At 41.7% G+C, this 26,759-nt stretch overlaps 81 non-coding genes across 81 annotated transcripts; 33 read left to right on the top strand and 48 right to left on the bottom strand.

The window, feature by feature from the left end:
* The first annotated feature begins 42 nt into the window (after window positions 1–42).
* Window positions 43–115, top strand: Trnam-cau. The gene has a single exon. It is a non-coding gene; the product is annotated as a tRNA-Met (tRNA).
* A 460-nt stretch (window positions 116–575) lies between these two features.
* On the bottom strand, window positions 576–647 carry Trnaq-cug. Its single transcript has one exon. It is a non-coding gene; the product is annotated as a tRNA-Gln (tRNA).
* Window positions 648–766: 119 nt separating this feature from the next.
* Trnas-gcu lies at window positions 767–848 on the bottom strand. Its single transcript has one exon. It is a non-coding gene; the product is annotated as a tRNA-Ser (tRNA).
* Window positions 849–977: 129 nt separating this feature from the next.
* Window positions 978–1,050, bottom strand: Trnak-uuu. The gene has a single exon. It is a non-coding gene; the product is annotated as a tRNA-Lys (tRNA).
* An 849-nt stretch (window positions 1,051–1,899) lies between these two features.
* On the bottom strand, window positions 1,900–1,971 carry Trnaq-cug. The gene has a single exon. It is a non-coding gene; the product is annotated as a tRNA-Gln (tRNA).
* Window positions 1,972–2,090: 119 nt separating this feature from the next.
* Trnas-gcu lies at window positions 2,091–2,172 on the bottom strand. Its single transcript has one exon. It is a non-coding gene; the product is annotated as a tRNA-Ser (tRNA).
* Window positions 2,173–2,553: 381 nt separating this feature from the next.
* Trnar-acg lies at window positions 2,554–2,626 on the top strand. Its single transcript has one exon. It is a non-coding gene; the product is annotated as a tRNA-Arg (tRNA).
* A 64-nt stretch (window positions 2,627–2,690) lies between these two features.
* On the top strand, window positions 2,691–2,763 carry Trnam-cau. Its single transcript has one exon. It is a non-coding gene; the product is annotated as a tRNA-Met (tRNA).
* A 651-nt stretch (window positions 2,764–3,414) lies between these two features.
* Trnas-acu lies at window positions 3,415–3,496 on the bottom strand. The gene has a single exon. It is a non-coding gene; the product is annotated as a tRNA-Ser (tRNA).
* A 129-nt stretch (window positions 3,497–3,625) lies between these two features.
* On the bottom strand, window positions 3,626–3,698 carry Trnak-uuu. The gene has a single exon. It is a non-coding gene; the product is annotated as a tRNA-Lys (tRNA).
* A 1,040-nt stretch (window positions 3,699–4,738) lies between these two features.
* On the bottom strand, window positions 4,739–4,820 carry Trnas-gcu. Its single transcript has one exon. It is a non-coding gene; the product is annotated as a tRNA-Ser (tRNA).
* A 381-nt stretch (window positions 4,821–5,201) lies between these two features.
* On the top strand, window positions 5,202–5,274 carry Trnar-acg. Its single transcript has one exon. It is a non-coding gene; the product is annotated as a tRNA-Arg (tRNA).
* Window positions 5,275–5,338: 64 nt separating this feature from the next.
* On the top strand, window positions 5,339–5,411 carry Trnam-cau. Its single transcript has one exon. It is a non-coding gene; the product is annotated as a tRNA-Met (tRNA).
* A 460-nt stretch (window positions 5,412–5,871) lies between these two features.
* Window positions 5,872–5,943, bottom strand: Trnaq-cug. Its single transcript has one exon. It is a non-coding gene; the product is annotated as a tRNA-Gln (tRNA).
* A 119-nt stretch (window positions 5,944–6,062) lies between these two features.
* Trnas-gcu lies at window positions 6,063–6,144 on the bottom strand. Its single transcript has one exon. It is a non-coding gene; the product is annotated as a tRNA-Ser (tRNA).
* A 381-nt stretch (window positions 6,145–6,525) lies between these two features.
* On the top strand, window positions 6,526–6,598 carry Trnar-acg. Its single transcript has one exon. It is a non-coding gene; the product is annotated as a tRNA-Arg (tRNA).
* A 64-nt stretch (window positions 6,599–6,662) lies between these two features.
* Trnam-cau lies at window positions 6,663–6,735 on the top strand. Its single transcript has one exon. It is a non-coding gene; the product is annotated as a tRNA-Met (tRNA).
* Window positions 6,736–7,195: 460 nt separating this feature from the next.
* Window positions 7,196–7,267, bottom strand: Trnaq-cug. The gene has a single exon. It is a non-coding gene; the product is annotated as a tRNA-Gln (tRNA).
* A 119-nt stretch (window positions 7,268–7,386) lies between these two features.
* On the bottom strand, window positions 7,387–7,468 carry Trnas-gcu. The gene has a single exon. It is a non-coding gene; the product is annotated as a tRNA-Ser (tRNA).
* A 129-nt stretch (window positions 7,469–7,597) lies between these two features.
* On the bottom strand, window positions 7,598–7,670 carry Trnak-uuu. Its single transcript has one exon. It is a non-coding gene; the product is annotated as a tRNA-Lys (tRNA).
* A 179-nt stretch (window positions 7,671–7,849) lies between these two features.
* Window positions 7,850–7,922, top strand: Trnar-acg. Its single transcript has one exon. It is a non-coding gene; the product is annotated as a tRNA-Arg (tRNA).
* A 64-nt stretch (window positions 7,923–7,986) lies between these two features.
* Trnam-cau lies at window positions 7,987–8,059 on the top strand. Its single transcript has one exon. It is a non-coding gene; the product is annotated as a tRNA-Met (tRNA).
* Window positions 8,060–8,519: 460 nt separating this feature from the next.
* Trnaq-cug lies at window positions 8,520–8,591 on the bottom strand. The gene has a single exon. It is a non-coding gene; the product is annotated as a tRNA-Gln (tRNA).
* A 119-nt stretch (window positions 8,592–8,710) lies between these two features.
* Trnas-gcu lies at window positions 8,711–8,792 on the bottom strand. Its single transcript has one exon. It is a non-coding gene; the product is annotated as a tRNA-Ser (tRNA).
* A 129-nt stretch (window positions 8,793–8,921) lies between these two features.
* Trnak-uuu lies at window positions 8,922–8,994 on the bottom strand. The gene has a single exon. It is a non-coding gene; the product is annotated as a tRNA-Lys (tRNA).
* A 179-nt stretch (window positions 8,995–9,173) lies between these two features.
* Window positions 9,174–9,246, top strand: Trnar-acg. Its single transcript has one exon. It is a non-coding gene; the product is annotated as a tRNA-Arg (tRNA).
* A 64-nt stretch (window positions 9,247–9,310) lies between these two features.
* Window positions 9,311–9,383, top strand: Trnam-cau. Its single transcript has one exon. It is a non-coding gene; the product is annotated as a tRNA-Met (tRNA).
* Window positions 9,384–9,843: 460 nt separating this feature from the next.
* Window positions 9,844–9,915, bottom strand: Trnaq-cug. The gene has a single exon. It is a non-coding gene; the product is annotated as a tRNA-Gln (tRNA).
* A 119-nt stretch (window positions 9,916–10,034) lies between these two features.
* On the bottom strand, window positions 10,035–10,116 carry Trnas-gcu. Its single transcript has one exon. It is a non-coding gene; the product is annotated as a tRNA-Ser (tRNA).
* Window positions 10,117–10,245: 129 nt separating this feature from the next.
* Trnak-uuu lies at window positions 10,246–10,318 on the bottom strand. Its single transcript has one exon. It is a non-coding gene; the product is annotated as a tRNA-Lys (tRNA).
* A 316-nt stretch (window positions 10,319–10,634) lies between these two features.
* Trnam-cau lies at window positions 10,635–10,707 on the top strand. Its single transcript has one exon. It is a non-coding gene; the product is annotated as a tRNA-Met (tRNA).
* Window positions 10,708–11,167: 460 nt separating this feature from the next.
* Window positions 11,168–11,239, bottom strand: Trnaq-cug. The gene has a single exon. It is a non-coding gene; the product is annotated as a tRNA-Gln (tRNA).
* A 119-nt stretch (window positions 11,240–11,358) lies between these two features.
* On the bottom strand, window positions 11,359–11,440 carry Trnas-gcu. The gene has a single exon. It is a non-coding gene; the product is annotated as a tRNA-Ser (tRNA).
* Window positions 11,441–11,820: 380 nt separating this feature from the next.
* Trnar-acg lies at window positions 11,821–11,893 on the top strand. The gene has a single exon. It is a non-coding gene; the product is annotated as a tRNA-Arg (tRNA).
* A 64-nt stretch (window positions 11,894–11,957) lies between these two features.
* On the top strand, window positions 11,958–12,030 carry Trnam-cau. Its single transcript has one exon. It is a non-coding gene; the product is annotated as a tRNA-Met (tRNA).
* A 460-nt stretch (window positions 12,031–12,490) lies between these two features.
* Trnaq-cug lies at window positions 12,491–12,562 on the bottom strand. Its single transcript has one exon. It is a non-coding gene; the product is annotated as a tRNA-Gln (tRNA).
* Window positions 12,563–12,681: 119 nt separating this feature from the next.
* Window positions 12,682–12,763, bottom strand: Trnas-gcu. The gene has a single exon. It is a non-coding gene; the product is annotated as a tRNA-Ser (tRNA).
* A 119-nt stretch (window positions 12,764–12,882) lies between these two features.
* On the bottom strand, window positions 12,883–12,955 carry Trnak-uuu. The gene has a single exon. It is a non-coding gene; the product is annotated as a tRNA-Lys (tRNA).
* A 179-nt stretch (window positions 12,956–13,134) lies between these two features.
* Trnar-acg lies at window positions 13,135–13,207 on the top strand. The gene has a single exon. It is a non-coding gene; the product is annotated as a tRNA-Arg (tRNA).
* Window positions 13,208–13,271: 64 nt separating this feature from the next.
* On the top strand, window positions 13,272–13,344 carry Trnam-cau. Its single transcript has one exon. It is a non-coding gene; the product is annotated as a tRNA-Met (tRNA).
* Window positions 13,345–13,804: 460 nt separating this feature from the next.
* Window positions 13,805–13,876, bottom strand: Trnaq-cug. The gene has a single exon. It is a non-coding gene; the product is annotated as a tRNA-Gln (tRNA).
* A 119-nt stretch (window positions 13,877–13,995) lies between these two features.
* Trnas-gcu lies at window positions 13,996–14,077 on the bottom strand. The gene has a single exon. It is a non-coding gene; the product is annotated as a tRNA-Ser (tRNA).
* Window positions 14,078–14,206: 129 nt separating this feature from the next.
* Trnak-uuu lies at window positions 14,207–14,279 on the bottom strand. The gene has a single exon. It is a non-coding gene; the product is annotated as a tRNA-Lys (tRNA).
* Window positions 14,280–14,458: 179 nt separating this feature from the next.
* Window positions 14,459–14,531, top strand: Trnar-acg. The gene has a single exon. It is a non-coding gene; the product is annotated as a tRNA-Arg (tRNA).
* Window positions 14,532–14,595: 64 nt separating this feature from the next.
* Window positions 14,596–14,668, top strand: Trnam-cau. The gene has a single exon. It is a non-coding gene; the product is annotated as a tRNA-Met (tRNA).
* A 460-nt stretch (window positions 14,669–15,128) lies between these two features.
* On the bottom strand, window positions 15,129–15,200 carry Trnaq-cug. Its single transcript has one exon. It is a non-coding gene; the product is annotated as a tRNA-Gln (tRNA).
* Window positions 15,201–15,319: 119 nt separating this feature from the next.
* Window positions 15,320–15,401, bottom strand: Trnas-gcu. Its single transcript has one exon. It is a non-coding gene; the product is annotated as a tRNA-Ser (tRNA).
* Window positions 15,402–16,452: 1,051 nt separating this feature from the next.
* Trnaq-cug lies at window positions 16,453–16,524 on the bottom strand. Its single transcript has one exon. It is a non-coding gene; the product is annotated as a tRNA-Gln (tRNA).
* Window positions 16,525–16,643: 119 nt separating this feature from the next.
* Window positions 16,644–16,725, bottom strand: Trnas-gcu. Its single transcript has one exon. It is a non-coding gene; the product is annotated as a tRNA-Ser (tRNA).
* Window positions 16,726–17,104: 379 nt separating this feature from the next.
* Trnar-acg lies at window positions 17,105–17,177 on the top strand. The gene has a single exon. It is a non-coding gene; the product is annotated as a tRNA-Arg (tRNA).
* A 64-nt stretch (window positions 17,178–17,241) lies between these two features.
* Window positions 17,242–17,314, top strand: Trnam-cau. Its single transcript has one exon. It is a non-coding gene; the product is annotated as a tRNA-Met (tRNA).
* Window positions 17,315–17,774: 460 nt separating this feature from the next.
* Window positions 17,775–17,846, bottom strand: Trnaq-cug. The gene has a single exon. It is a non-coding gene; the product is annotated as a tRNA-Gln (tRNA).
* A 119-nt stretch (window positions 17,847–17,965) lies between these two features.
* On the bottom strand, window positions 17,966–18,047 carry Trnas-gcu. Its single transcript has one exon. It is a non-coding gene; the product is annotated as a tRNA-Ser (tRNA).
* Window positions 18,048–18,166: 119 nt separating this feature from the next.
* Trnak-uuu lies at window positions 18,167–18,239 on the bottom strand. The gene has a single exon. It is a non-coding gene; the product is annotated as a tRNA-Lys (tRNA).
* Window positions 18,240–18,418: 179 nt separating this feature from the next.
* Trnar-acg lies at window positions 18,419–18,491 on the top strand. The gene has a single exon. It is a non-coding gene; the product is annotated as a tRNA-Arg (tRNA).
* Window positions 18,492–18,555: 64 nt separating this feature from the next.
* On the top strand, window positions 18,556–18,628 carry Trnam-cau. The gene has a single exon. It is a non-coding gene; the product is annotated as a tRNA-Met (tRNA).
* Window positions 18,629–19,088: 460 nt separating this feature from the next.
* Trnaq-cug lies at window positions 19,089–19,160 on the bottom strand. Its single transcript has one exon. It is a non-coding gene; the product is annotated as a tRNA-Gln (tRNA).
* A 119-nt stretch (window positions 19,161–19,279) lies between these two features.
* Trnas-gcu lies at window positions 19,280–19,361 on the bottom strand. The gene has a single exon. It is a non-coding gene; the product is annotated as a tRNA-Ser (tRNA).
* A 129-nt stretch (window positions 19,362–19,490) lies between these two features.
* Window positions 19,491–19,563, bottom strand: Trnak-uuu. Its single transcript has one exon. It is a non-coding gene; the product is annotated as a tRNA-Lys (tRNA).
* Window positions 19,564–19,742: 179 nt separating this feature from the next.
* Trnar-acg lies at window positions 19,743–19,815 on the top strand. Its single transcript has one exon. It is a non-coding gene; the product is annotated as a tRNA-Arg (tRNA).
* Window positions 19,816–19,879: 64 nt separating this feature from the next.
* Window positions 19,880–19,952, top strand: Trnam-cau. The gene has a single exon. It is a non-coding gene; the product is annotated as a tRNA-Met (tRNA).
* A 460-nt stretch (window positions 19,953–20,412) lies between these two features.
* On the bottom strand, window positions 20,413–20,484 carry Trnaq-cug. The gene has a single exon. It is a non-coding gene; the product is annotated as a tRNA-Gln (tRNA).
* Window positions 20,485–20,603: 119 nt separating this feature from the next.
* Window positions 20,604–20,685, bottom strand: Trnas-gcu. The gene has a single exon. It is a non-coding gene; the product is annotated as a tRNA-Ser (tRNA).
* A 129-nt stretch (window positions 20,686–20,814) lies between these two features.
* On the bottom strand, window positions 20,815–20,887 carry Trnak-uuu. Its single transcript has one exon. It is a non-coding gene; the product is annotated as a tRNA-Lys (tRNA).
* A 316-nt stretch (window positions 20,888–21,203) lies between these two features.
* Trnam-cau lies at window positions 21,204–21,276 on the top strand. Its single transcript has one exon. It is a non-coding gene; the product is annotated as a tRNA-Met (tRNA).
* Window positions 21,277–21,736: 460 nt separating this feature from the next.
* On the bottom strand, window positions 21,737–21,808 carry Trnaq-cug. The gene has a single exon. It is a non-coding gene; the product is annotated as a tRNA-Gln (tRNA).
* Window positions 21,809–21,927: 119 nt separating this feature from the next.
* Window positions 21,928–22,009, bottom strand: Trnas-gcu. Its single transcript has one exon. It is a non-coding gene; the product is annotated as a tRNA-Ser (tRNA).
* Window positions 22,010–22,138: 129 nt separating this feature from the next.
* On the bottom strand, window positions 22,139–22,211 carry Trnak-uuu. The gene has a single exon. It is a non-coding gene; the product is annotated as a tRNA-Lys (tRNA).
* Window positions 22,212–22,390: 179 nt separating this feature from the next.
* On the top strand, window positions 22,391–22,463 carry Trnar-acg. The gene has a single exon. It is a non-coding gene; the product is annotated as a tRNA-Arg (tRNA).
* Window positions 22,464–22,527: 64 nt separating this feature from the next.
* Trnam-cau lies at window positions 22,528–22,600 on the top strand. The gene has a single exon. It is a non-coding gene; the product is annotated as a tRNA-Met (tRNA).
* A 460-nt stretch (window positions 22,601–23,060) lies between these two features.
* Window positions 23,061–23,132, bottom strand: Trnaq-cug. Its single transcript has one exon. It is a non-coding gene; the product is annotated as a tRNA-Gln (tRNA).
* Window positions 23,133–23,251: 119 nt separating this feature from the next.
* On the bottom strand, window positions 23,252–23,333 carry Trnas-gcu. Its single transcript has one exon. It is a non-coding gene; the product is annotated as a tRNA-Ser (tRNA).
* A 381-nt stretch (window positions 23,334–23,714) lies between these two features.
* Trnar-acg lies at window positions 23,715–23,787 on the top strand. The gene has a single exon. It is a non-coding gene; the product is annotated as a tRNA-Arg (tRNA).
* Window positions 23,788–23,851: 64 nt separating this feature from the next.
* On the top strand, window positions 23,852–23,924 carry Trnam-cau. The gene has a single exon. It is a non-coding gene; the product is annotated as a tRNA-Met (tRNA).
* A 460-nt stretch (window positions 23,925–24,384) lies between these two features.
* Trnaq-cug lies at window positions 24,385–24,456 on the bottom strand. The gene has a single exon. It is a non-coding gene; the product is annotated as a tRNA-Gln (tRNA).
* A 119-nt stretch (window positions 24,457–24,575) lies between these two features.
* Trnas-gcu lies at window positions 24,576–24,657 on the bottom strand. The gene has a single exon. It is a non-coding gene; the product is annotated as a tRNA-Ser (tRNA).
* A 380-nt stretch (window positions 24,658–25,037) lies between these two features.
* Window positions 25,038–25,110, top strand: Trnar-acg. Its single transcript has one exon. It is a non-coding gene; the product is annotated as a tRNA-Arg (tRNA).
* A 64-nt stretch (window positions 25,111–25,174) lies between these two features.
* On the top strand, window positions 25,175–25,247 carry Trnam-cau. Its single transcript has one exon. It is a non-coding gene; the product is annotated as a tRNA-Met (tRNA).
* Window positions 25,248–25,898: 651 nt separating this feature from the next.
* On the bottom strand, window positions 25,899–25,980 carry Trnas-gcu. The gene has a single exon. It is a non-coding gene; the product is annotated as a tRNA-Ser (tRNA).
* A 380-nt stretch (window positions 25,981–26,360) lies between these two features.
* Trnar-acg lies at window positions 26,361–26,433 on the top strand. Its single transcript has one exon. It is a non-coding gene; the product is annotated as a tRNA-Arg (tRNA).
* A 64-nt stretch (window positions 26,434–26,497) lies between these two features.
* On the top strand, window positions 26,498–26,570 carry Trnam-cau. Its single transcript has one exon. It is a non-coding gene; the product is annotated as a tRNA-Met (tRNA).
* The last annotated feature ends 189 nt before the right edge of the window (window positions 26,571–26,759 follow it).

Here is a 26,759-nt window from a genome sequence, read left to right as displayed (position 1 = left end):
ACACTTGGTTCCATTTGGTTATAGCGTTCAATAACAGTGGTCGCCTCGATAGCGCATTAGGCAGCGCGCGAGTCTCATAATCTCGAGGTCGTGAGTTCGAACCTCACTCGGGGCGTTTATGTCATTTTACCTCTTGTAAAAATTCAAGTCCAAATTTAGACGGAGCAAAATACTAAACTGTGCTTCGTTTTGAAAAGGATAGAAAGGGTTGTGGTGTTTACGTCGATTATGGTTTTTACTTCGATGGGGTTGTGCTCGCCAGTACGAAAGTGTTGTTATCTAATTGTAGGCTGTTTGCAAGATATAGTGTCCTTCGGATGTATTTGGGGATGGATGCAAACAGACATACTTTGAAGTGGAAATGGCGATGACTTGAAGAAATAACGATTTGCAACGAACATGTACAGCACCCTCCGACAGCCTGGCGTAATAATGTACTGTTGTAGAAAAACTCATCATAACCAAGTACCCTAATCCATCAGCAACGCAATGCATAAACTCTAAATGAAAGGGTTGCACTGTGGGAAAAAGTCTTGACTGGCCTTTCTTGCAACGATCTCGCCATCTGTTAAAATAGGTCCTACTGAGATTTGAACTCAGATTGTCAGAGTCAGAGTCTGAAGTGCTAACCATTACACCATAGAACCTTGATGAATATCATACCGTGGCTTGAACACTAAGTTTCTACATTGATATGCCGAAACCCCTGATTACTGCATAGCAATTGGAGTGCGTTACAGTTGCCAATATCCTTAACTATTCCTTTCGACGAGGATGGGATTCGAACCCATGCGTGCAATGCACAATGGATTAGCAGTCCATCACCTTAACCGCTCGGTCACCTCGTCGGCATTTTTTTCCTTGCTAACGTTTTTCATATAAAGTCAGATTATCTCAGTTTATCTGCACCATCCAATTACAGGATAATTATACCGTATCGAACATCACCACATATCTAGTACACAACCTACGTTTCACGCCCGATGAGGGACTTGAACCCTCGGCCTCAGGATTAAAAGTCCCGCGCTCTACCGTCTGAGCTAACCGGGCTGTCTTAATCTCCTTATCAACAATTCACTGAAAATCGTATGAACAGTAATAATAAATCCAATTCATGTTAAAGGCTTAAAAACATGACTTCACTAGTAAAGACATGATTCAAACCTGATCACTTTCTGTCGAAAACAAATAGTTATTTCTTAAATTTAGTAATGTTCGTAGTTTAACGTGGGTTTGTGGCGCAATTGATAACTCGCCTGACTACGGATCAGGAGATTCCAGGTTCGACTCCTGGCAAGCTCGATTTACTTGCGTTTCAAGGAAGACACTTGGTTCCATTTGGTTATAGCGTTCAATAACAATGGTCGCCTCGATAGCGGAGTAGGCACCTCGCGAGTCTCATGATCTCGAGGTCGTGAGTTCGAACCTCACTCGTGGCATTTATGTCATTTTACCTCTTGTAAAAATTCAAGTCCAAATTTAGACGGAGCAAAATACTAAACTGTGCTTCGTTTTGAAAAGGATAGAAAGGGTTGTGGTGTTTACGTCGATTATGGTTTTTACTTCGATGGGGTTGTGCTCGCCAGTACGAAAGTGTTGTTATCTAATTGTAGGCTGTTTGCAAGATATAGTGTCCTTCGGATGTATTTGGGGATGGATGCAAACAGACATACTTTGAAGTGGCAATGGCGATGACTTGAAGAAATAACGATTTGCAACGAACATGTACAGCACCCTCCGACAGCCTGGCGTAATAATGTACTGTTGTAGAAAAACTCATCATAACCAAGTACCCTAATCCATCAGCAACGCAATGCATAAACTCTAAATGAAAGGGTTGCACTGTGGGAAAAAGTCTTGACTGGCCTTTCTTGCAACGATCTCGCCATCTGTTAAAATAGGTCCTACTGAGATTTGAACTCAGATTGTCAGAGTCAGAGTCAGAAGTGCTAACCATTACACCATAAAACCTTGATGAATATCATACCGTGGCTTGAACTCTAAGTTTCTACATTGATATGCCGAAACCCCTGATTACTGCATAGCAATTGGAGTGCGTTACAGTTGCCAATATCATTAACTATTCCTTTCGACGAGGATGGGATTCGAACCCATGCGTGCAATGCACAATGGATTAGCAGTCCATCACCTTAACCGCTCGGTCACCTCGTCGGCATTTTTTTCCTTGCTAACGTTCTTCATGTAAAGTCAGATTATCTCAGTTTATCTGCACCAGCCAATTACAGGATAATTATACCGTATCGAACATTACCACATATTTAGTACACAACCTACGTTTCACGCCCGATGAGGGACTTGAACCCTCGACCTCAGGATTAAAAGTCTTGCGCTCTACCGTCTGAGCTAACCGGGCTGTCTTAATCTCCTTATCAACAATTCACTGAAAATCGTATGAACAGTAATAATAAATCCAATTCATGTTAAAGGCTTAAAAACATGACTTCACTAGTAAAGACATGATTCAAACCTGATCACTTTCTGTCGAAAACAAATAGTTATTTCTTAAATTTAGTAATGTTCGTAGTTTAACGTGGGTTTGTGGCGCAATGGATAACGCGCCTGACTACGGATCAGGAGATTCCAGGTTCGACTCCTGGCAAGCTCGATTTACTTGCGTTTCAAGGAAGCCACTTGGTTCCATTTGGTTATAGCGTTCAATAACAGTGGTCGCCTCGATAGCGCAGTAGGCAGCGCGCGAGTCTCATAATCTCGAGGTCGTGAGTTCGAATCTCACTCGGGGCATTTATGTTATTTTACCTCTTGTAAAAATTCAAATCCAAATTTAGACGGAGCAAAATACTAAACTGTGCTTCGTTTTGAAAAGGATAGAAAGGGTTGTGGTGTTTACGTCGATTATGGTTTTTACTTCGATGGGGTTGTGCTCGCCAGTACGAAAGTGTTGTTATCTAATTGTAGGCTGTTTGCAAGATATAGTGTCCTTCGGATGTATTTGGGGATGGATGCAAACAGACATACTTTGAAGTGGCAATGGCGATGACTTGAAGAAATAACGATTTGCAACGAACATGTACAGCACCCTCCGACAGCCTGGCGTAATAATGTACTGTTGTAGAAAAACTCATCATAACCAAGTACCCTAATCCATCAGCAACGCAATGCATAAACTCTAAATGAAAGGGTTGCACTGTGGGAAAAAGTCTTGACTGGCCTTTCTTGCAACGATCTCGCCATCTGTTAAAATAGGTCCTACTGAAATTTAAACTCAGATTGTCAGAGTCAGAGTCTGAAGTGCTAACCATTACACCATAGAACCTTGATGAATATCATACCGTGGCTTGAACACTAAGTTTCTACATTGATATGCCGAAACCCCTGATTACTGCATAGCAATTGGAGTGCGTTACAGTTGCCAATATCCTTAACTATTCCTTTCGACGAGGATGGGATTCGAACCCATGCGTGCAATGCACAATGGATTAGTAGTCCATCACCTTAACCGCTCGGTCACCTCGTCGGCATTTTTTTCCTTGCTAACGTTTTTCATATAAAGTCAGATTATCTCAGTTTATCTGCACCATCCAATTACAGGATAATTATACCGTATCGAACATCACCACATATCTAGTACACAACCTACGTTTCACGCCCGATGAGGGACTTGAACCCTCGACCTCAGGATTAAAAGTCCCGCGCTCTACCGTCTGAGCTAACCGGGCTGTCTTAATCTCCTTATCAACAATTCACTGAAAATCGTATGAACAGCAATAATAAATCCAATTCATGTTAAAGGCTTAAAAACATGACTTCACTAGTAAAGACATGATTCAAACCTGATCACTTTCTGTCGAAAACAAATAGTTATTTCTTAAATTTAGTAATGTTCGTAGTTTAACGTGGGTTTGTGGCGCAATTGATAACTCGCCTGACTACGGATCAGGAGATTCCAGGTTCGACTCCTGGCAAGCTCGATTTACTTGCGTTTCAAGGAAGACACTTGGTTCCATTTGGTTATAGCGTTCATTAACAATGGTCGCCTCGATAGCGGAGTAGGCACCTCGCGAGTCTCATAATCTCGAGGTCGTGAGTTCGAACCTCACTCGTGGCATTTATGTCATTTTACCTCTTGTAAAAATTCAAGTCCAAATTTAGACGGAGCAAAATACTAAACTGTGCTTCGTTTTGAAAAGGATAGAAAGGGTTGTGGTGTTTACGTCGATTATGGTTTTTACTTCGATGGGGTTGTGCTCGCCAGTACGAAAGTGTTGTTATCTAATTGTAGGCTGTTTGCAAGATATAGTGTCCTTCGGATGTATTTGGGGATGGATGCAAACAGACATACTTTGAAGTGGCAATGGCGATGACTTGAAGAAATAACGATTTGCAACGAACATGTACAGCACCCTCCGACAGCCTGGCGTAATAATGTACTGTTGTAGAAAAACTCATCATAACCAAGTACCCTTATCCATCAGCAACGCAATGCATAAACTCTAAATGAAAGGGTTGCACTGTGGGAAAAAGTCTTGACTGGCCTTTCTTGCAACGATCTCGCCATCTGTTAAAATAGGTCCTACTGAAATTTGAACTCAGATTGTCAGAGTCAGAGTCTGAAGTGCTAACGATTACACCATAGAACCTTGATGAATATCATACCGTGGCTTGAACACTAAGTTTCTACATTGATATGCCGAAACCCCTGATTACTGCATAGCAATTGGAGTGCGTTACAGTTGCCAATATCCTTAACTATTCCTTTCGACGAGGATGGGATTCGAACCCATGCGTGCAATGCACAATGGATTAGCAGTCCATCACCTTAACCGCTCGGTCACCTCGTCGGCATTTTTTTCCTTGCTAACGTTCTTCATGTAAAGTCAGATTATCTCAGTTTATCTGCACCAGCCAATTACAGGATAATTATACCGTATCGAACATTACCACATATTTAGTACACAACCTACGTTTCACGCCCGATGAGGGACTTGAACCCTCGACCTCAGGATTAAAAGTCTTGCGCTCTACCGTCTGAGCTAACCGGGCTGTTTTAATCTCCTTATCAACAATTCACTGAAAATCGTATGAACAGTAATAATAAATCCAATTCATGTTAAAGGCTTAAAAACATGACTTCACTAGTAAAGACATGATTCAAACCTGATCACTTTCTGTCGAAAACAAATAGTTATTTCTTAAATTTAGTAATGTTCGTAGTTTAACGTGGGTTTGTGGCGCAATTGATAACGCGCCTGACTACGGATCAGGAGATTCCAGGTTCGACTCCTGGCAAGCTCGATTTACTTGCGTTTCAAGGAAGACACTTGGTTCCATTTGGTTATAGCGTTCAATAACAGTGGTCGCCTCGATAGCGCAGTAGGCAGCGCGCGAGTCTCATAATCTCGAGTTCGTGAGTTCGAACCTTACTCGGGGCATTTATGTCATTTTACCTCTTGTAAAAATTCAAGTCCAAATTTAGACGGAGCAAAATACTAAACTGTGCTTGGTTTTGAAAAGGATAGAAAGGGTTGTGGTGTTTACGTCGATTATGGTTTTTACTTCGATGGGGTTGTGCTCGCCAGTACGAAAGTGTTGTTATCTAATTGTAGGCTGTTTGCAAGATATAGTGTCCTTCGGATGTATTTGGGGATGGATGCAAACAGACATACTTTGAAGTGGAAATGGCGATGACTTGAAGAAATAACGATTTGCAACGAACATGTACAGCACCCTCCGACAGCCTGGCGTAATAATGTACTGTTGTAGAAAAACTCATCATAACCAAGTACCCTAATCCATCAGCAACGCAATGCATAAACTCTAAATGAAAGGGTTGCACTGTGGGAAAAAGTCTTGACTGGCCTTTCTTGCAACGATCTCGCCATCTGTTAAAATAGGTCCTACTGAGATTTGAACTCAGATTGTCAGAGTCAGAGTCTGAAGAGCTAACCATTACACCATAGAACCTTGATGAATATCATACCGTGGCTTGAACACTAAGTTTCTACATTGATATGCCGAAACCCCTGATTACTGCATAGCAATTGGAGTGCGTTACAGTTGCCAATATCCTTAACTATTCCTACCGACGAGGATGGGATTCGAACCCATGCGTGCAATGCACAATGGATTAGCAGTCCATCACCTTAACCGCTCGGTCACCTCGTCGGCATTTTTTTCCTTGCTAACGTTTTTCATGTAAAGTCAGATTATCTCAGTTTATCAGCACCAGCTAATTACAGGATAATTATACCGTATCGAACATCACCACATATCTAGTACACAACCTACGTTTCACGCCCGATGAGAGACTTGAACCCTCGACCTCAGGATTAAAAGTCCCGCGCTCTACCGTCTGAGCTAACCGGGCTGTTTTAATCTCCTTATCAACAATTCACTGAAAATCGTATGAACAGTAATAATAAATCCAATTCATGTTAAAGGCTTAAAAACATGACTTCACTAGTAAAGACATGATTCAAACCTGATCACTTTCTGTCCAAAACAAATAGTTATTTCTTAAATTTAGTAATGTTCGTAGTTTAACGTGGGTTTGTGGCGCAATTGATAACGCGCCTGACTACGGATCAGGAGATTCCAGGTTCGACTCCTGGCAAGCTCGATTTACTTGCGTTTCAAGGAAGACACTTGGTTCCATTTGGTTAAAGCGTTCAATAACAGTGGTCGCCTCGATAGCGCAGTAGGCAGCGCGCGAGTCTCATAATCTCGAGGTCGTGAGTTCGAACCTCACTCGGGGCATTTATGTCATTTTACCTCTTGTAAAAATTCAAGTCCAAATTTAGACGGAGCAAAATACTAAACTGTGCTTCGTTTTGAAAAGGATAGAAAGGGTTGTGGTGTTTACGTCGATTATGGTTTTTACTTCGATGGGGTTGTGCTCGCCAGTACGAAAGTGTTGTTATCTAATTGTAGGCTGTTTGCAAGATATAGTGTCCTTCGGATGTATTTGGGGATGGATGCAAACAGACATACTTTGAAGTGGCAATGGCGATGACTTGAAGAAATAACGATTTGCAACGAACATGTACAGCACCCTCCGACAGCCTGGCGTAATAATGTACTGTTGTAGAAAAACTCATCATAACCAAGTACCCTAATCCATCAGCAACGCAATGCATAAACTCTAAATGAAAGGGTTGCACTGTGGGAAAAAGTCTTGACTGGCCTTTCTTGCAACGATCTCGCCATCTGTTAAAATAGGTCCTACTGAGATTTGAACTCAGATTGTCAAAGTCAGAGTCTGAAGTGCTAACCATTACACCATAGAACCTTGATGAATATCATACCGTGGCTTGAACACTAAGTTTCTACATTGATATGCCGAAACCCCTGATTACTGCATAGCAATTGGAGTGCGTTACAGTTGCCAATATCCTTAACTATTCCTTTCGACGAGGATGGGATTCGAACCCATGCGTGCAATGCACAATGGATTAGCAGTCCATCACCTTAACCGCTCGGTCACCTCGTCGGCAATTTTTTCCTTGCTAACGTTTTTCATATAAAGTCAGATTATCTCAGTTTATCTGCACCATTCAATTACAGGATAATTATACCGTATCGAACATCACCACATATCTAGTACACAACCTACGTTTCACGCCCGATGAGGGACTTGAACCCTCGACCTCAGGATTAAAAGTCCCGCGCTCTACCGTCTGAGCTAACCGGGCTGTCTTGATCTCTTTATCAACAATTCACTGAAAATCGTATGAACAGTAATAATAAATCCAATTCATGTTAAAGGCTTAAAAACATGATTTCACTAGTAAAGACATGATTCAAACCTGATCACTTTCTGTCGAAAACAAATAGTTATTTCTTAAATTTATTAATGTTCGTAGTTTAACGTGGGTTTGTGGCGCAATGGATAACGCGCCTGACTACGGATCAGGAGATTCCAGGTTCGACTCCTGGCAAGCTCGATTTACTTGCGTTTCAAGGAAGACACTTGGTTCCATTTGGTTATAGCGTTCAATAACAGTGGTCGCCTCGATAGCGCAGTAGGCAGCGCGCGAGTCTCATAATCTCGAGGTCGTTAGTTCGAACCTCACTCGGGGCATTTATGTCATTTTACCTCTTGTAAAAATTCAAGTCCAAATTTAGACGGAGCAAAATACTAAACTGTGCTTCGTTTTGAAAAGGATAGAAAGGGTTGTGGTGTTTACGTCGATTATGGTTTTTACTTCGATGGGGTTGTGCTCGCCAGTACGAAAGTGTTGTTATCTAATTGTAGGCTGTTTGCAAGATATAGTGTCCTTCGGATGTATTTGGGGATGGATGCAAACAGACATACTTTGAAGTGGAAATGGCGATGACTTGAAGAAATAACGATTTGCAACGAACATGTACAGCACCCTCCGACAGCCTGGCGTAATAATGTACTGTTGTAGAAAAACTCATCATAACCAAGTACCCTAATCCATCAGCAACGCAATGCATAAACTCTAAATGAAAGGGTTGCACTGTGGGAAAAAGTCTTGACTGGCCTTTCTTGCAACGATCTCGCCATCTGTTAAAATAGGTCCTACTGAGATTTGAACTCAGATTGTCAGAGTCAGAGTCTGAAGAGCTAACCATTACACCATAGAACCTTGATGAATATCATACCGTGGCTTGAACACAAAGTTTCTACATTGATATGCCGAAACCCCTGATTACTGCATAGCAATTGGAGTGCGTTACAGTTGCCAATATCCTTAACTATTCCTACCGACGAGGATGGGATTCGAACCCATGCGTGCAATGCACAATGGATTAGCAGTCCATCACCTTAACCGCTCGGTCACCTCGTCGGCATTTTTTTCCTTGCTAACGTTTTTCATGTAAAGTCAGATTATCTCAGTTTATCAGCACCAGCCAATTACAGGATAATTATACCGTATCGAACATCACCACATATCTAGTACACAACCTACGTTTCACGCCCGATGAGGGACTTGAACCCTCGACCTCAGGATTAAAAGTCCCGCGCTCTACCGTCTGAGCTAACCGGGCTGTTTTAATCTCCTTATCAACAATTCACTGAAAATCGTATGAACAGTAATAATAAATCCAATTCATGTTAAAGGCTTAAAAACATGACTTCACTAGTAAAGACATGATTCAAACCTGATCACTTTCTGTCGAAAACAAATAGTTATTTCTTAAATTTAGTAATGTTCGTAGTTTAACGTGGGTTTGTGGCGCAATTGATAACGCGCCTGACTACGGATCAGGAGATTCCAGGTTCGACTCCTGGCAAGCTCGATTTACTTGCGTTTCAAGGAAGACACTTGGTTCCATTTGGTTATAGCGTTCAACAACAGTGGTCGCCTTGATAGCGCAGTAGGCAGCGCGCGAGTCTCATAATCTCGAGTTCGTGAGTTCGAACCTCACTCGGGGCATTTATGTCATTTTACCTCTTGTAAAAATTCAAGTCCAAATTTAGACGGAGCAAAATACTAAACTGTGCTTGGTTTTGAAAAGGATAGAAAGGGTTGTGGTGTTTACGTCGATTATGGTTTTTACTTCGATGGGGTTGTGCTCGCCAGTACGAAAGTGTTGTTATCTAATTGTAGGCTGTTTGCAAGATATAGTGTCCTTCGGATGTATTTGGGGATGGATGCAAACAGACATACTTTGAAGTGGAAATGGCGATGACTTGAAGAAATAACGATTTGCAACGAACATGTACAGCACCCTCCGACAGCCTGGCGTAATAATGTACTGTTGTAGAAAAACTCATCATAACCAAGTACCCTAATCCATCAGCAACGCAATGCATAAACTCTAAATGAAAGGGTTGCACTGTGGGAAAAAGTCTTGACTGGCCTTTTTTGCAACGATCTCGCCATCTGTTAAAATAGGTCCTACTGAGATTTGAACTCAGATTGTCAAAGTCAGAGTCTGAAGTGCTAACCATTACACCATAGAACCTTGATGAATATCATACCGTGGCTTGAACACTAAGTTTCTACATTGATATGCCGAAACCCCTGATTACTGCATAGCAATTGGAGTGCGTTACAGTTGCCAATATCATTAACTATTCCTTTCGACGAGGATGGGATTCGAACCCATGCGTGCAATGCACAATGGATTAGCAGTCCATCACCTTAACCGCTCGGTCACCTCGTCGGCATTTTTTTCCTTGCTAACGTTCTTCATGTAAAGTCAGATTATCTCAGTTTATCTGCACCAGCCAATTACAGGATAATTATACCGTATCGAACATCACCACATATCTAGTACACAACCTACGTTTCACGCCCGATGAGGGACTTGAACCCTCGACCTCAGGATTAAAAGTCCCGCGCTCTACCGTCTGAGCTAACCGGGCTATTTTAATCTCCTTATCAACAATTCACTGAAAATCGTATGAACAGTAATAATAAATCCAATTCATGTTAAAGGCTTAAAAACATGACTTCACTAGTAAAGACATGATTCAAACCTGATTACTTTCTGTCCAAAACAAATAGTTATTTCTTAAATTTAGTAATGTTCGTAGTTTAACGTGGGTTTGTGGCACAAAGGATAACGCGCCTGACTACGGATCAGGAGATTCCAGGTTCGACTCCTGGCAAGCTCGATTTACTTGCGTTTCAAGGAAGACACTTGGTTCCATTTGGTTATAGCGTTCAATAACAGTGGTCGCCTCGATAGCGCATTAGGCAGCGCGCGAGTCTCATAATCTCGAGGTCGTGAGTTCGAACCTCACTCGTGGCGTTTATGTCATTTTACCTCTTGTAAAAATTCAAGTCCAAATTTAGACGGAGCAAAATACTAAACTGTGCTTCGTTTTGAAAAGGATAGAAAGGGTTGTGGTGTTTACGTCGATTATGGTTTTTACTTCGATGGGGTTGTGCTCGCCAGTACGAAAGTGTTGTTATCTAATTGTAGGCTGTTTGCAAGATATAGTGTCCTTCGGATGTATTTGGGGATGGATGCAAACAGACATACTTTGAAGTGGAAATGGCGATGACTTGAAGAAATAACGATTTGCAACGAACATGTACAGCACCCTCCGACAGCCTGGCGTAATAATGTACTGTTGTAGAAAAACTCATCATAACCAAGTACCCTAATCCATCAGCAACGCAATGCATAAACTCTAAATGAAAGGGTTGCACTGTGGGAAAAAGTCTTGACTGGCCTTTCTTGCAACGATCTCGCCATCTGTTAAAATAGGTCCTACTGAGATTTGAACTCAGATTGTCAGAGTCAGAGTCTGAAGTGCTAACCATTACACCATAGAACCTTGATGAATATCATACCGTGGCTTGAACACTAAGTTTCTACATTGATATGCCGAAACCCCTGATTACTGCATAGCAATTGGAGTGCGTTACAGTTTCCAATATCCTTAACTATTCCTTTCGACGAGGATGGGATTCGAACCCATGCGTGCAATGCACAATGGATTAGCAGTCCATCACCTTAACCGCTCGGTCACCTCGTCGGCATATTTTTCCTTGTTAACGTTTTTTATGTAAAGTCAGATTATCTCAGTTTATCTGCACCATCCAATTACAGGATAATTATACCGTATCGAACATCACCACATATCTAGTACACAACCTACGTTTCACGCCCGATGAGGGACTTGAACACTCGACCTCAGGATTAAAGTCCCGCGATCTACCGTCTGAGCTAACCGGGCTGTTTTCTTCTCCTTATCAAAAATTCACTGAAAATCGTATGAACAGTAATAATAAATCCAATTCATGTTAAAGGCTTAAAAACATGATTTCACTAGTAAAGACATGATTCAAACCTGATCACTTTCTGTCGAAAACAAATAGTTATTTCATAAATTTAGTAATGTTCGTAGTTTAACGTGGGTTTGTGGCGCAATGGATAACGCGCCTGACTACGGATCAGGAGATTCCAGGTTCGACTCCTGGCAAGCTCGATTTACTTGCGTTTCAAGGAAGACACTTGGTTCCATTTGGTTATAGCGTTCAATAACAGTGGTCGCCTCGATAGCGCAGTAGGCAGCGCGCGAGTCTCATAATCTCGAGGTCGTGAGTTCGAACCTCACTCGGGGCATTTATGTCATTTTACCTCTTGTAAAAATTCAAGTCCAAATTTAGACGGAGCAAAATACTAAACTGTGCTTCGTTTTGAAAAGGATAGAAAGGGTTGTGGTGCTTACGTCGATTATGGTTTTTACTTCGATGGGGTTGTGCTCGCCAGTACGAAAGTGTTGTTATCTAATTGTAGGCTGTTTGCAAGATATAGTGTCCTTCGGATGTATTTGGGGATGGATGCAAACAGACATACTTTGAAGTGGCAATGGCGATGACTTGAAGAAATAACGATTTGCAACGAACATGTACAGCACCCTCCGACAGCCTGGCGTAATAATGTACTGTTGTAGAAAAACTCATCATAACCAAGTACCCTAATCCATCAGCAACGCAATGCATAAACTCTAAATGAAAGGGTTGCACTGTGGGAAAAAGTCTTGACTGGCCTTTCTTGCAACGATCTCGCCATCTGTTAAAATAGGTCCTACTGAGATTTGAACTCAGATTGTCAAAGTCAGAGTCTGAAGTGCTAACCATTACACCATAGAACCTTGATGAATATCATACCGTGGCTTGAACACTAAGTTTCTACATTGATATGCCGAAACCCCTGATTACTGCATAGCAATTGGAGTGCGTTACAGTTGCCAATATCCTTAACTATTCCTTTCGACGAGGATGGGATTCGAACCCATGCGTGCAATGCACAATGGATTAGCAGTCCATCACCTTAACCGCTCGGTCACCTCGTCGCCTTGCTAACGTTATTCATGTAAAGTCAGATTATCTCAGTTTATCTGCACCATCAAATTACAGGATAATTATACCGTATCGAACATCACCACATATCTAGTACACAACCTACGTTTCACGCCCGATGAGGGACTTGAACCCTCGACCTCAGGATTAAAAGTCCCGCGCTCTACCGTCTGAGCTAACCGGGCTGTTTTAATCTCCTTATCAACAATTCACTGAAAATCGTATGAACAGTAATAATAAATCCAATTCATGTTAAAGGCTTAAAAACATGACTTCACTAGTAAAGACATGATTCAAACCTGATCACTTTCTGTCGAAAACAAATAGTTATTTCTTAAATTTAGTAATGTTCGTAGTTTAACGTGGGTTTGTGGCGCAATTGATAACGCGCCTGACTACGGATCAGGAGATTCCAGGTTCGACTCCTGGCAAGCTCGATTTACTTGCGTTTCAAGGAAGACACTTGGTTCCATTTGGTTAAAGCGTTCAAGAACAGTGGTCGCCTCGATAGCGCAGTAGGCAGCGCGCGAGTCTCATAATCTCGAGGTCGTGAGTTCGAACCTCACTCGGGGCATTTATGTCATTTTACCTCTTGTAAAAATTCAAAACCAAATTTAGACGGAGCAAAATACTAAATTGTGCTTCGTTTTGAAAAGGATAGAAAGGGTTGTGGTGTTTACGTCGATTATGGTTTTTACTTCGATGGGGTTGTGCTCGCCAGTACGAAAGTGTTGTTATCTAATTGTAGGCTGTTTGCAAGATATAGTGTCCTTCGGATGTATTTGGGGATGGATGCAAACAGACATACTTTGAAGTGGAAATGGCGATGACTTGAAGAAATAACGATTTGCAACGAACATGTACAGCACCCTCCGACAGCCTGGCGTAATAATGTACTGTTGTAGAAAAACTCATCATAACCAAGTACCCTTATCCATCAGCAACGCAATGCATAAACTCTAAATGAAAGGGTTGCACTGTGGGAAAAAGTCTTGACTGGCCTTTCTTGCAACGATCTCGCCATCTGTTAAAATAGGTCCTACTGAAATTTGAACTCAGATTGTCAGAGTCAGAGTCTGAAGTGCTAACCATTACACCATAGAACCTTGATGAATATCATACCGTGGCTTGAACACTAAGTTTCTACATTGATATGCCGAAACCCCTGATTACTGCATAGCAATTGGAGTGCGTTACAGTTGCCAATATCCTTAACTATTCCTTTCGATGAGGATGGGATTCGAACCCATGCGTGCAATGCACAATGGATTAGCAGTCCATCACCTTAACCGCTCGGTCACCTCGTCGGCATTTTTTTCCTTGCTAACGTTCTTCATGTAAAGTCAGATTATCTCAGTTTATCTGCACCATCCAATTACAGTATAATTATACCGTATCGAACATCACCACATATCTAGTACACAACCTACGTTTCACGCCCGATGAGGGACTTGAACCCTCGACCTCAGGATTAAAAGTCCCGCGCTCTACCGTCTGAGCTAACCGGGCTGTTTTAATCTCCTTATCAACAATCCACTGAAAATCGTATGAACAGTAATAATAAATCCAATTCATGTTAAAGGCTTAAAAACATGACTTCACTAGTAAAGACATGATTCAAACCTGATCACTTTCTGTCGAAAACAAATAGTTATTTCTTAAATTTAGTAATGTTCGTAGTTTAACGTGGGTTTGTGGCGCAATTGATAACGCGCCTGACTACGGATCAGGAGATTCCAGGTTCGACTCCTGGCAAGCTCGATTTACTTGCGTTTCAAGGAAGACACTTGGTTCCATTTGGTTAAAGCGTTCAATAACAGTGGTCGCCTCGATAGCGCAGTAGGCAGCGCGCGAGTCTCATAATCTCGAGGTCGTGAGTTCGAACCTCACTCGGGGCATTTATGTCATTTGACCTCTTGTAAAAATTCAAAACCAAATTTAGACGGAGCAAAATACTAAATTGTGCTTCGTTTTGAAAAGGATAGAAAGGGTTGTGGTGTTTACGTCGATTATGGTTTTTACTTCGATGGGGTTGTGCTCGCCAGTACGAAAGTGTTGTTATCTAATTGTAGGCTGTTTGCAAGATATAGTGTCCTTCGGATGTATTTGGGGATGGATGCAAACAGACATACTTTGAAGTGGAAATGGCGATGACTTGAAGAAATAACGATTTGCAACGAACATGTACAGCACCCTCCGACAGCCTGGCGTAATAATGTACTGTTGTAGAAAAACTCATCATAACCAAGTACCCTAATCCATCAGCAACGCAATGCATAAACTCTAAATGAAAGGGTTGCACTGTGGGAAAAAGTCTTGACTGGCCTTTCTTGCAACGATCTCGCCATCTGTTAAAATAGGTCCTACTGAAATTTGAACTCAGATTGTCAGAGTCAGAGTCTGAAGTGCTAACCATTACACCATAGAACCTTGATGAATATCATACCGTGGCTTGAACACTAAGTTTCTACATTGATATGCCGAAACCCCTGATTACTGCATAGCAATTGGAGTGCGTTACAGTTGCCAATATCCTTAACTATTCCTTTCGACAAGGATGGGATTCGAACCCATGCGTGCAATGCACAATGGATCAGCAGTCCATCACCTTAACCGCTCGGTCACCTCATCGGCATTTTTTTCCTTGCTAACGTTTTTCATGTAAAGTCAGATTATCTCAGTTTATCTGCACCATCCAATTACAGGATAATTATACCGTATCGAACATCACCACATATCTAGTACACAACCTACGTTTCACGCCCGATGAGGGACTTGAACCCTCGACCTCAGGATTAAAAGTCCCGCGGTCTACCGTCTGAGCTAACCGGGCTGTTTTAATCTCCTTATCAACAATTCAATGAAAATCGTATGAACAGTAATAATAAATCCAATTCATGTTAAAGGCTTAAAAACATGACTTCACTAGTAAAGACATGATTCAAACCTGATCACTTTCTGTCGAATACAAATAGTTATTTCTTAAATTTAGTAATGTTCGTAGTTTAACGTGGGTTTGTGGCGCAATTGATAACTCGCCTGACTACGGATCAGGAGATTCCAGGTTCGACTCCTGGCAAGCTCGATTTACTTGCGTTTCAAGGAAGACACTTGGTTCCATTTGGTTATAGCGTTCAATAACAATGGTCGCCTCGATAGCGGAGTAGGCACCTCGCGAGTCTCATAATCTCGAGGTCGTGAGTTCGAACCTCACTCGTGGCATTTATGTCATTTTACCTCTTGTAAAAATTCAAGTCCAAATTTAGACGGAGCAAAATACTAAACTGTGCTTCGTTTTGAAAAGGATAGAAAGGGTTGTGGTGTTTACGTCGATTATGGTTTTTACTTCGATGGGGTTGTGCTCGCCAGTACGAAAGTGTTGTTATCTAATTGTAGGCTGTTTGCAAGATATAGTGTCCTTCGGATGTATTTGGGGATGGATGCAAACAGACATACTTTGAAGTGGCAATGGCGATGACTTGAAGAAATAACGATTTGCAACGAACATGTACAGCACCCTCCGACAGCCTGGCGTAATAATGTACTGTTGTAGAAAAACTCATCATAACCAAGTACCCTAATCCATCAGCAACGCAATGCATAAACTCTAAATGAAAGGGTTGCACTGTGGGATAAAGTCTTGACTGGCCTTTCTTGCAACGATCTCGCCATCTGTTAAAATAGGTCCTACTGAGATTTGAACTCAGATTGTCAGAGTCAGAGTCTGAAGTGCTAACCATTACACCATAGAACCTTGATGAATATCATACCGTGGCTTGAACACTAAGTTTCTACATTGATATGCCGAAACCCCTGATTACTGCATAGCAATTGGAGTGCGTTACAGTTTCCAATATCCTTAACTATTCCTTTCGACGAGGATGGGATTCGAACCCATGCGTGCAATGCACAATGGATTAGCAGTCCATCACCTTAACCGCTCGGTCACCTCGTCGGCATATTTTTCCTTGTTAACGTTTTTTATGTAAAGTCAGATTATCTCAGTTTATCTGCACCATCCAATTACAGGATAATTATACCGTATCGAACATCACCACATATCTAGTACACAACCTACGTTTCACGCCCGATGAGGGACTTGAACACTCGACCTCAGGATTAAAGTCCCGCGATCTACCGTCTGAGCTAACCGGGCTGTTTTCTTCTCCTTATCAAAAATTCACTGAAAATCGTATGAACAGTAATAATAAATCCAATTCATGTTAAAGGCTTAAAAACATGATTTCACTAGTAAAGACATGATTAAACCTGATCACTTTCTGTCGAAAACAAATAGTTATTTCATAAATTTAGTAATGTTCGTAGTTTAACGTGGGTTTGTGGCGCAATGGATAACGCGCCTGACTACGGATCAGGAGATTCCAGGTTCGACTCCTGGCAAGCTCGATTTACTTGCGTTTCAAGGAAGACACTTGGTTCCATTTGGTTATAGCGTTCAATAACAGTGGTCGCCTCGATAGCGCAGTAGGCAGCGCGCGAGTCTCATAATCTCGAGGTCGTGAGTTCGAACCTCACTCGGGGCATTTATGTCATTTTACCTCTTGTAAAAATTCAAGTCCAAATTTAGACGGAGCAAAATACTAAACTGTGCTTCGTTTTGAAAAGGATAGAAAGGGTTGTGGTGCTTACGTCGATTATGGTTTTTACTTCGATGGGGTTGTGCTCGCCAGTACGAAAGTGTTGTTATCTAATTGTAGGCTGTTTGCAAGATATAGTGTCCTTCGGATGTATTTGGGGATGGATGCAAACAGACATACTTTGAAGTGGCAATGGCGATGACTTGAAGAAATAACGATTTGCAACGAACATGTACAGCACCCTCCGACAGCCTGGCGTAATAATGTACTGTTGTAGAAAAACTCATCATAACCAAGTACCCTAATCCATCAGCAACGCAATGCATAAACTCTAAATGAAAGGGTTGCACTGTGGGAAAAAGTCTTGACTGGCCTTTCTTGCAACGATCTCGCCATCTGTTAAAATAGGTCCTACTGAGATTTGAACTCAGATTGTCAAAGTCAGAGTCTGAAGTGCTAACCATTACACCATAGAACCTTGATGAATATCATACCGTGGCTTGAACACTAAGTTTCTACATTGATATGCCGAAACCCCTGATTACTGCATAGCAATTGGAGTGCGTTACAGTTGCCAATATCCTTAACTATTCCTTTCGACGAGGATGGGATTCGAACCCATGCGTGCAATGCACAATGGATTAGCAGTCCATCACCTTAACCGCTCGGTCACCTCGTCGCCTTGCTAACGTTATTCATGTAAAGTCAGATTATCTCAGTTTATCTGCACCATCCAATTACAGGATAATTATACCGTATCGAACATCACCACATATCTAGTACACAACCTACGTTTCACGCCCGATGAGGGACTTGAACCCTCGACCTCAGGATTAAAAGTCCCGCGCTCTACCGTCTGAGCTAACCGGGCTGTTTTAATCTCCTTATCAACAATTCACTGAAAATCGTATGAACAGTAATAATAAATCCAATTCATGTTAAAGGCTTAAAAACATGACTTCACTAGTAAAGACATGATTCAAACCTGATCACTTTCTGTCGAAAACAAATAGTTATTTCTTAAATTTAGTAATGTTCGTAGTTTAACGTGGGTTTGTGGCGCAATTGATAACGCGCCTGACTACGGATCAGGAGATTCCAGGTTCGACTCCTGGCAAGCTCGATTTACTTGCGTTTCAAGGGAGACACTTGGTTCCATTTGGTTAAAGCGTTCAATAACAGTGGTCGCCTCGATAGCGCAGTAGGCAGCGCGCGAGTCTCATAATCTCGAGGTCGTGAGTTCGAACCTCACTCGGGGCATTTATGTCATTTTACCTCTTGTAAAAATTCAAAACCAAATTTAGACGGAGCAAAATACTAAATTGTGCTTCGTTTTGAAAAGGATAGAAAGGGTTGTGGTGTTTACGTCGATTATGGTTTTTACTTCGATGGGGTTGTGCTCGCCAGTACGAAAGTGTTGTTATCTAATTGTAGGCTGTTTGCAAGATATAGTGTCCTTCGGATGTATTTGGGGATGGATGCAAACAGACATACTTTGAAGTGGAAATGGCGATGACTTGAAGAAATAACGATTTGCAACGAACATGTACAGCACCCTCCGACAGCCTGGCGTAATAATGTACTGTTGTAGAAAAACTCATCATAACCAAGTACCCTTATCCATCAGCAACGCAATGCATAAACTCTAAATGAAAGGGTTGCACTGTGGGAAAAAGTCTTGACTGGCCTTTCTTGCAATGATCTCGCCATCTGTTAAAATAGGTCCTACTGAAATTTGAACTCAGATTGTCAGAGTCAGAGTCTGAAGTGCTAACCATTACACCATAGAACCTTGATGAATATCATACCGTGGCTTGAACACTAAGTTTCTACATTGATATGCCGAAACCCCTGATTACTGCATAGCAATTGGAGTGCGTTACAGTTGCCAATATCCTTAACTATTCCTTTCGACGAGGATGGGATTCGAACCCATGCGTGCAATGCACAATGGATTAGCAGTCCATCACCTTAACCGCTCGGTCACCTCGTCGGCATTTTTTTCCTTGCTAACGTTCTTCATGTAAAGTCAGATTATCTCAGTTTATCTGCACCATCCAATTACAGTATAATTATACCGTATCGAACATCACCACATATCTAGTACACAACCTACGTTTCACGCCCGATGAGGGACTTGAACCCTCGACCTCAGGATTAAAAGTCCCGCGCTCTACCGTCTGAGCTAACCGGGCTGTTTTAATCTCCTTATCAACAATCCACTGAAAATCGTATGAACAGTAATAATAAATCCAATTCATGTTAAAGGCTTAAAAACATGACTTCACTAGTAAAGACATGATTCAAACCTGATCACTTTCTGTCGAAAACAAATAGTTATTTCTTAAATTTAGTAATGTTCGTAGTTTAACGTGGGTTTGTGGCGCAATTGATAACGCGCCTGACTACGGATCAGGAGATTCCAGGTTCGACTCCTGGCAAGCTCGATTTACTTGCGTTTCAAGGAAGACACTTGGTTCCATTTGGTTAAAGCGTTCAATAACAATGGTCGCCTCGATAGCGCAGTAGGCAGCGCGCGAGTCTCATAATCTCGAGGTCGTGAGTTCGAACCTCACTCGGGGCATTTATGTCATTTGACCTCTTGTAAAAATTCAAAACCAAATTTAGACGGAGCAAAATACTAAATTGTGCTTCGTTTTGAAAAGGATAGAAAGGGTTGTGGTGTTTACGTCGATTATGGTTTTTACTTCGATGGGGTTGTGCTCGCCAGTACGAAAGTGTTGTTATCTAATTGTAGGCTGTTTGCAAGATATAGTGTCCTTCGGATGTATTTGGGGATGGATGCAAACAGACATACTTTGAAGTGGAAATGGCGATGACTTGAAGAAATAACGATTTGCAACGAACATGTACAGCACCCTCCGACAGCCTGGCGTAATAATGTACTGTTGTAGAAAAACTCATCATAACCAAGTACCCTAATCCATCAGCAACGCAATGCATAAACTCTAAATGAAAGGGTTGCACTGTGGGAAAAAGTCTTGACTGGCCTTTCTTGCAACGATCTCGCCATCTGTTAAAATAGGTCCTACTGAAATTTGAACTCAGATTGTCAGAGTCAGAGTCTGAAGTGCTAACCATTACACCATAGAACCTTGATGAATATCATACCGTGGCTTGAACACTAAGTTTCTACATTGATATGCCGAAACCCCTGATTACTGCATAGCAATTGGAGTGCGTTACAGTTGCCAATATCCTTAACTATTCCTTTCGACAAGGATGGGATTCGAACCCATGCGTGCAATGCACAATGGATCAGCAGTCCATCACCTTAACCGCTCGGTCACCTCATCGGCATTTTTTTCCTTGCTAACGTTTTTTATGTAAAGTCAGATTATCTCAGTTTATCTGCACCATCCAATTACAGGATAATTATACCGTATCGAACATCACCACATATCTAGTACACAACCTACGTTTCACGCCCGATGAGGGACTTGAACCCTCGACCTCAGGATTAAAAGTCCCGCGCTCTACCGTCTGAGCTAACCGGGCTGTTTTAATCTCCTTATCAACAATTCACTGAAAATCGTATGAACAGTAATAATAAATCCAATTCATGTTAAAGGCTTAAAAACATGACTTCACTAGTAAAGACATGATTCAAACCTGATCACTTTCTGTCGAAAACAAATAGTTATTTCTTAAATTTAGTAATGTTCGTAGTTTAACGTGGGTTTGTGGCGCAATGGATAACGCGCCTGACTACGGATAAGGAGATTCCAGGTTCGACTCCTGGCAAGCTCGATTTACTTGCGTTTCAAGGAAGCCACTTGGTTCCATTTGGTTATAGCGTTCAATAACAGTGGTCGCCTCGATAGCGCAGTAGGCAGCGCGCGAGTCTCATAATCTCGAGGTCGTGAGTTCGAACCTCACTCGGGGCATTTATGTCATTTTACCTCTTGTAAAAATTCAAAACCAAATTTAGACGGAGCAAAATACTAAACTGTGCTTCGTTTTGAAAAGGATAGAAAGGGTTGTGGTGTTTACGTCGATTATGGTTTTTACTTCGATGGGGTTGTGCTCGCCAGTACGAAAGTGTTGTTATCTAATTGTAGGCTGTTTGCAAGATATAGTGTCCTTCGGATGTATTTGGGGATGGATGCAAACAGACATACTTTGAAGTGGAAATGGCGATGACTTGAAGAAATAACGATTTGCAACGAACATGTACAGCACCCTCCGACAGCCTGGCGTAATAATGTACTGTTGTAGAAAAACTCATCATAACCAAGTACCCTAATCCATCAGCAACGCAATGCATAAACTCTAAATGAAAGGGTTGCACTGTGGGAAAAAGTCTTGACTGGCCTTTCTTGCAACGATCTCGCCATCTGTTAAAATAGGTCCTACTGAAATTTGAACTCAGATTGTCAGAGTCAGAGTCTGAAGTGCTAACCATTACACCATAGAACCTTGATGAATATCATACCGTGGCTTGAACACTAAGTTTCTACATTGATATGCCGAAACCCCTGATTACTGCATAGCAATTGGAGTGCGTTACAGTTGCCAATATCCTTAACTATTCCTTTCGACGAGGATGGGATTCGAACCCATGCGTGCAATGCACAATGGATTAGCAGTCCATCACCTTAACCGCTCGGTCACCTCGTCGGCATTTTTTTCCTTGCTAACGTTTTTCATGTAAAGTCAGATTATCTCAGTTTATCTGCACCAGCCAATTACAGGATAATTATACCGTATCGAACATCACCACATATCTAGTACACAACCTACGTTTCACGCCCGATGAGGGACTTGAACCCTCGACCTCAGGATTAAAAGTCCCGCGCTCTACCGTCTGAGCTAACCGGGCTGTTTTAATCTCCTTATCAACAATTCAATGAAAATCATATGAACAGTAATAATAAATCCAATTCATGTTAAAGGCTTAAAAACATGACTTCACTAGTAAAGACATGATTCAAACCTGATCACTTTCTGTCCAAAACAAATAGTTGTTTCTTAAATTTAGTAATGTTCGTAGTTTAACGTGGGTTTGTGGCGCAATGGATAACGCGCCTGACTACGGATCAGGAGATTCCAGGTTCGACTCCTGGCAAGCTCGATTTACTTGCGTTTCAAGGAAGCCACTTGGTTCCATTTGGTTATAGCGTTCAATAACAGTGGTCGCCTCGATAGCGCAGTAGGCAGCGCGCGAGTCTCATAATCTCGAGGTCGTGAGTTCGAACCTCACTCGGGGCATTTATGTCATTTTACCTCTTGTAAAAATTCAAGTCCAAATTTAGACGGAGCAAAATACTAAACTGTGCTTCGTTTTGAAAAGGATAGAAAGGGTTGTGGTGTTTACGTCGATTATGGTTTTTACTTCGATGGGGTTGTGCTCGCCAGTACGAAAGTGTTGTTATCTAATTGTAGGCTGTTTGCAAGATATAGTGTCCTTCGGATGTATTTGGGGATGGATGCAAACAGACATACTTTGAAGTGGCAATGGCGATGACTTGAAGAAATAACGATTTGCAACGAACATGTACAGCACCCTCCGACAGCCTGGCGTAATAATGTACTGTTGTAGAAAAACTCATCATAACCAAGTACCCTAATCCATCAGCAACGCAATGCATAAACTCTAAATGAAAGGGTTGCACTGTGGGAAAAAGTCTTGACTGGCCTTTCTTGCAACGATCTCGCCATCTGTTAAAATAGGTCCTACTGAGATTTGAACTCAGATTGTCAGAGTCAGAGTCTGAAGTGCTAACCATTACACCATAGAACCTTGATGAATATCATACCGTGGCTTGAACACTAAGTTTCTACATTGATATGCCAAAACCCCTGATTACTGCATAGCAATTGGAGTGCGTTACAGTTGCCAATATCATTAACTATTCCTTTCGACGAGGATGGGATTCGAACCCATGCGTGCAATGCACAATGGATTAGCAGTCCATCACCTTAACCGCTCGGTCACCTCGTCGGCATTTTTTTCCTTGCTAACGTTCTTCATGTAAAGTCAGATTATCTCAGTTTATCTGCACCAGCCAATTACAGGATAATTATACCGTATCGAACATTACCACATATTTAGTACACAACCTACGTTTCACGCCCGATGAGGGACTTGAACCCTCGACCTCAGGATTAAAAGTCTTGCGCTCTACCGTCTGAGCTAACCGGGCTGTTTTAATCTCCTTATCAACAATTCACTGAAAATCGTATGAACAGTAATAATAAATCCAATTCATGTTAAAGGCTTAAAAACATGACTTCACTAGTAAAGACATGATTCAAACCTGATCACTTTCTGTCCAAAACAAATAGTTATTTCTAAAATTTAGTAATGTTCGTAGTTTAACGTGGGTTTGTGGCGCAATTGATAACGCGCCTGACTACGGATCAGGAGATTCCAGGTTCGACTCCTGGCAAGCTCGATTTACTTGCGTTTCAAGGAAGACACTTGGTTCCATTTGGTTATAGCGTTCAATAACAGTGGTCGCCTCGATAGCGCATTAGGCAGCGCGCGAGTCTCATAATCTCGAGGTCGTGAGTTCGAACCTCACTCGGGGCGTTTATGTCATTTTACCTCTTGTAAAAATTCAAGTCCAAATTTAGACGGAGCAAAATACTAAACTGTGCTTCGTTTTGAAAAGGATAGAAAGGGTTGTGGTGTTTACGTCGATTATGGTTTTTACTTCGATGGGGTTGTGCTCGCCAGTACGAAAGTGTTGTTATCTAATTGTAGGCTGTTTGCAAGATATAGTGTCCTTCGGATGTATTTGGGGATGGATGCAAACAGACATACTTTGAAGTGGAAATGGCGATGACTTGAAGAAATAACGATTTGCAACGAACATGTACAGCACCCTCCGACAGCCTGGCGTAATAATGTACTGTTGTAGAAAAACTCATCATAACCAAGTACCCTAATCCATCAGCAACGCAATGCATAAACTCTAAATGAAAGGGTTGCACTGTGGGAAAAAGTCTTGACTGGCCTTTCTTGCAACGATCTCGCCATCTGTTAAAATAGGTCCTACTGAGATTTGAACTCAGATTGTCAGAGTCAGAGTCTGAAGTGCTAACCATTACACCATAGAACCTTGATGAATATCATACCGTGGCTTGAACACTAAGTTTCTACATTGATATGCCGAAACCCCTGATTACTGCATAGCAATTGGAGTGCGTTACAGTTGCCAATATCCTTAACTATTCCTTTCGACGAGGATGGGATTCGAACCCATGCGTGCAATGCACAATGGATTAGCAGTCCATCACCTTAACCGCTCGGTCACCTCGTCGGCATATTTTTCCTTGTTAACGTTTTTTATGTAAAGTCAGATTATCTCAGTTTATCTGCACCATCCAATTACAGGATAATTATACCGTATCGAACATCACCACATATCTAGTACACAACCTACGTTTCACGCCCGATGAGGGACTTGAACACTCGACCTCAGGATTAAAGTCCCGCGATCTACCGTCTGAGCTAACCGGGCTGTTTTCTTCTCCTTATCAACAATTCACTGAAAATCGTATGAACAGTAATAATAAATCCAATTCATGTTAAAGGCTTAAAAACATGATTTCACTAGTAAAGACATGATTCAAACCTGATCACTTTCTGTCGAAAACAAATAGTTATTTCTTAAATTTAGTAATGTTCGTAGTTTAACGTGGGTTTGTGGCGCAATGGATAACGCGCCTGACTACGGATCAGGAGATTCCAGGTTCGACTCCTGGCAAGCTCGATTTACTTGCGTTTCAAGGAAGACACTTGGTTCCATTTGGTTATAGCGTTCAATAACAGTGGTCGCCTCGATAGCGCAGTAGGCAGCGCGCGAGTCTCATAATCTCGAGGTCGTGAGTTCGAACCTCACTCGGGGCATTTATGTCATTTTACCTCTTGTAAAAATTCAAGTCCAAATTTAGACGGAGCAAAATACTAAACTGTGCTTCGTTTTGAAAAGGATAGAAAGGGTTGTGGTGCTTACGTCGATTATGGTTTTTACTTCGATGGGGTTGTGCTCGCCAGTACGAAAGTGTTGTTATCTAATTGTAGGCTGTTTGCAAGATATAGTGTCCTTCGGATGTATTTGGGGATGGATGCAAACAGACATACTTTGAAGTGGCAATGGCGATGACTTGAAGAAATAACGATTTGCAACGAACATGTACAGCACCCTCCGACAGCCTGGCGTATTAATGTACTGTTGTAGAAAAACTCATCATAACCAAGTACCCTAATCCATCAGCAACGCAATGCATAAACTCTAAATGAAAGGGTTGCACTGTGGGAAAAAGTCTTGACTGGCCTTTCTTGCAACAATCTCGCCATCTGTTAAAATAGGTCCTACTGAGATTTGAACTAAGATTGTCAGAGTCAGAGTCTGAAGTGCTAACCATTACACCATAGAACCTTGATGAATATCATACCGTGGCTTGAACACTAAGTTTCTACATTGATATGCCGAAACCCCTGATTACTGCATAGCAATTGGAGTGCGTTACAGTTGCCAATATCATTAACTATTCCTTTCGACGATGATGGGATTCGAACCCATGCGTGCAATGCACAATGGATTAGCAGTCCATCACCTTAACCGCTCGGTCACCTCGTCGGCATATTTTTCCTTGTTAACGTTTTTTATGTAAAGTCAGATTATCTCAGTTTATCTGCACCATCCAATTACAGGATAATTATACCGTATCGAACATCACCACATATCTAGTACACAACCTACGTTTCACGCCCGATGAGGGACTTGAACACTCGACCTCAGGATTAAAGTCCCGCGATCTACCGTCTGAGCTAACCGGGCTGTTTTCTTCTCCTTATCAACAATTCACTGAAAATCGTATGAACAGTAATAATAAATCCAATTCATGTTAAAGGCTTAAAAACATGATTTCACTAGTAAAGACATGATTCAAACCTGATCACTTTCTGTCGAAAACAAATAGTTATTTCTTAAATTTAGTAATGTTCGTAGTTTAACGTGGGTTTGTGGCGCAATTGATAACGCGCCTGACTACGGATCAGGAGATTCCAGGTTCGACTCCTGGCAAGCTCGATTTACTTGCGTTTCAAGGAAGACACTTGGTTCCATTTGGTTAAAGCGTTCAATAACAGTGGTCGCCTCGATAGCGCAGTAGGCAGCGCGCGAGTCTCATAATCTCGAGGTCGTAAGTTCGAACCTCACTCGGGGCATTTATGTCATTTTACCTCTTGTAAAAATTCAAGTCCAAATTTAGACGGAGCAAAATACTAAACTGTGCTTCGTTTTGAAAAGGATAGAAAGGGTTGTGGTGTTTACGTCGATTATGGTTTTTACTTCGATGGGGTTGTGCTCGCCAGTACGAAAGTGTTGTTATCTAATTGTAGGCTGTTTGCAAGATA

This window comes from Daphnia pulicaria, chromosome 7 (genome assembly GCF_021234035.1).
Source record: "Daphnia pulicaria isolate SC F1-1A chromosome 7, SC_F0-13Bv2, whole genome shotgun sequence".
Lineage (NCBI taxonomy): Eukaryota > Metazoa > Arthropoda > Branchiopoda > Diplostraca > Daphniidae > Daphnia > Daphnia pulicaria.
Note: the sequence above shows the minus strand (reverse complement) of the source record. Positions and strands in the feature narration are given on the sequence as shown.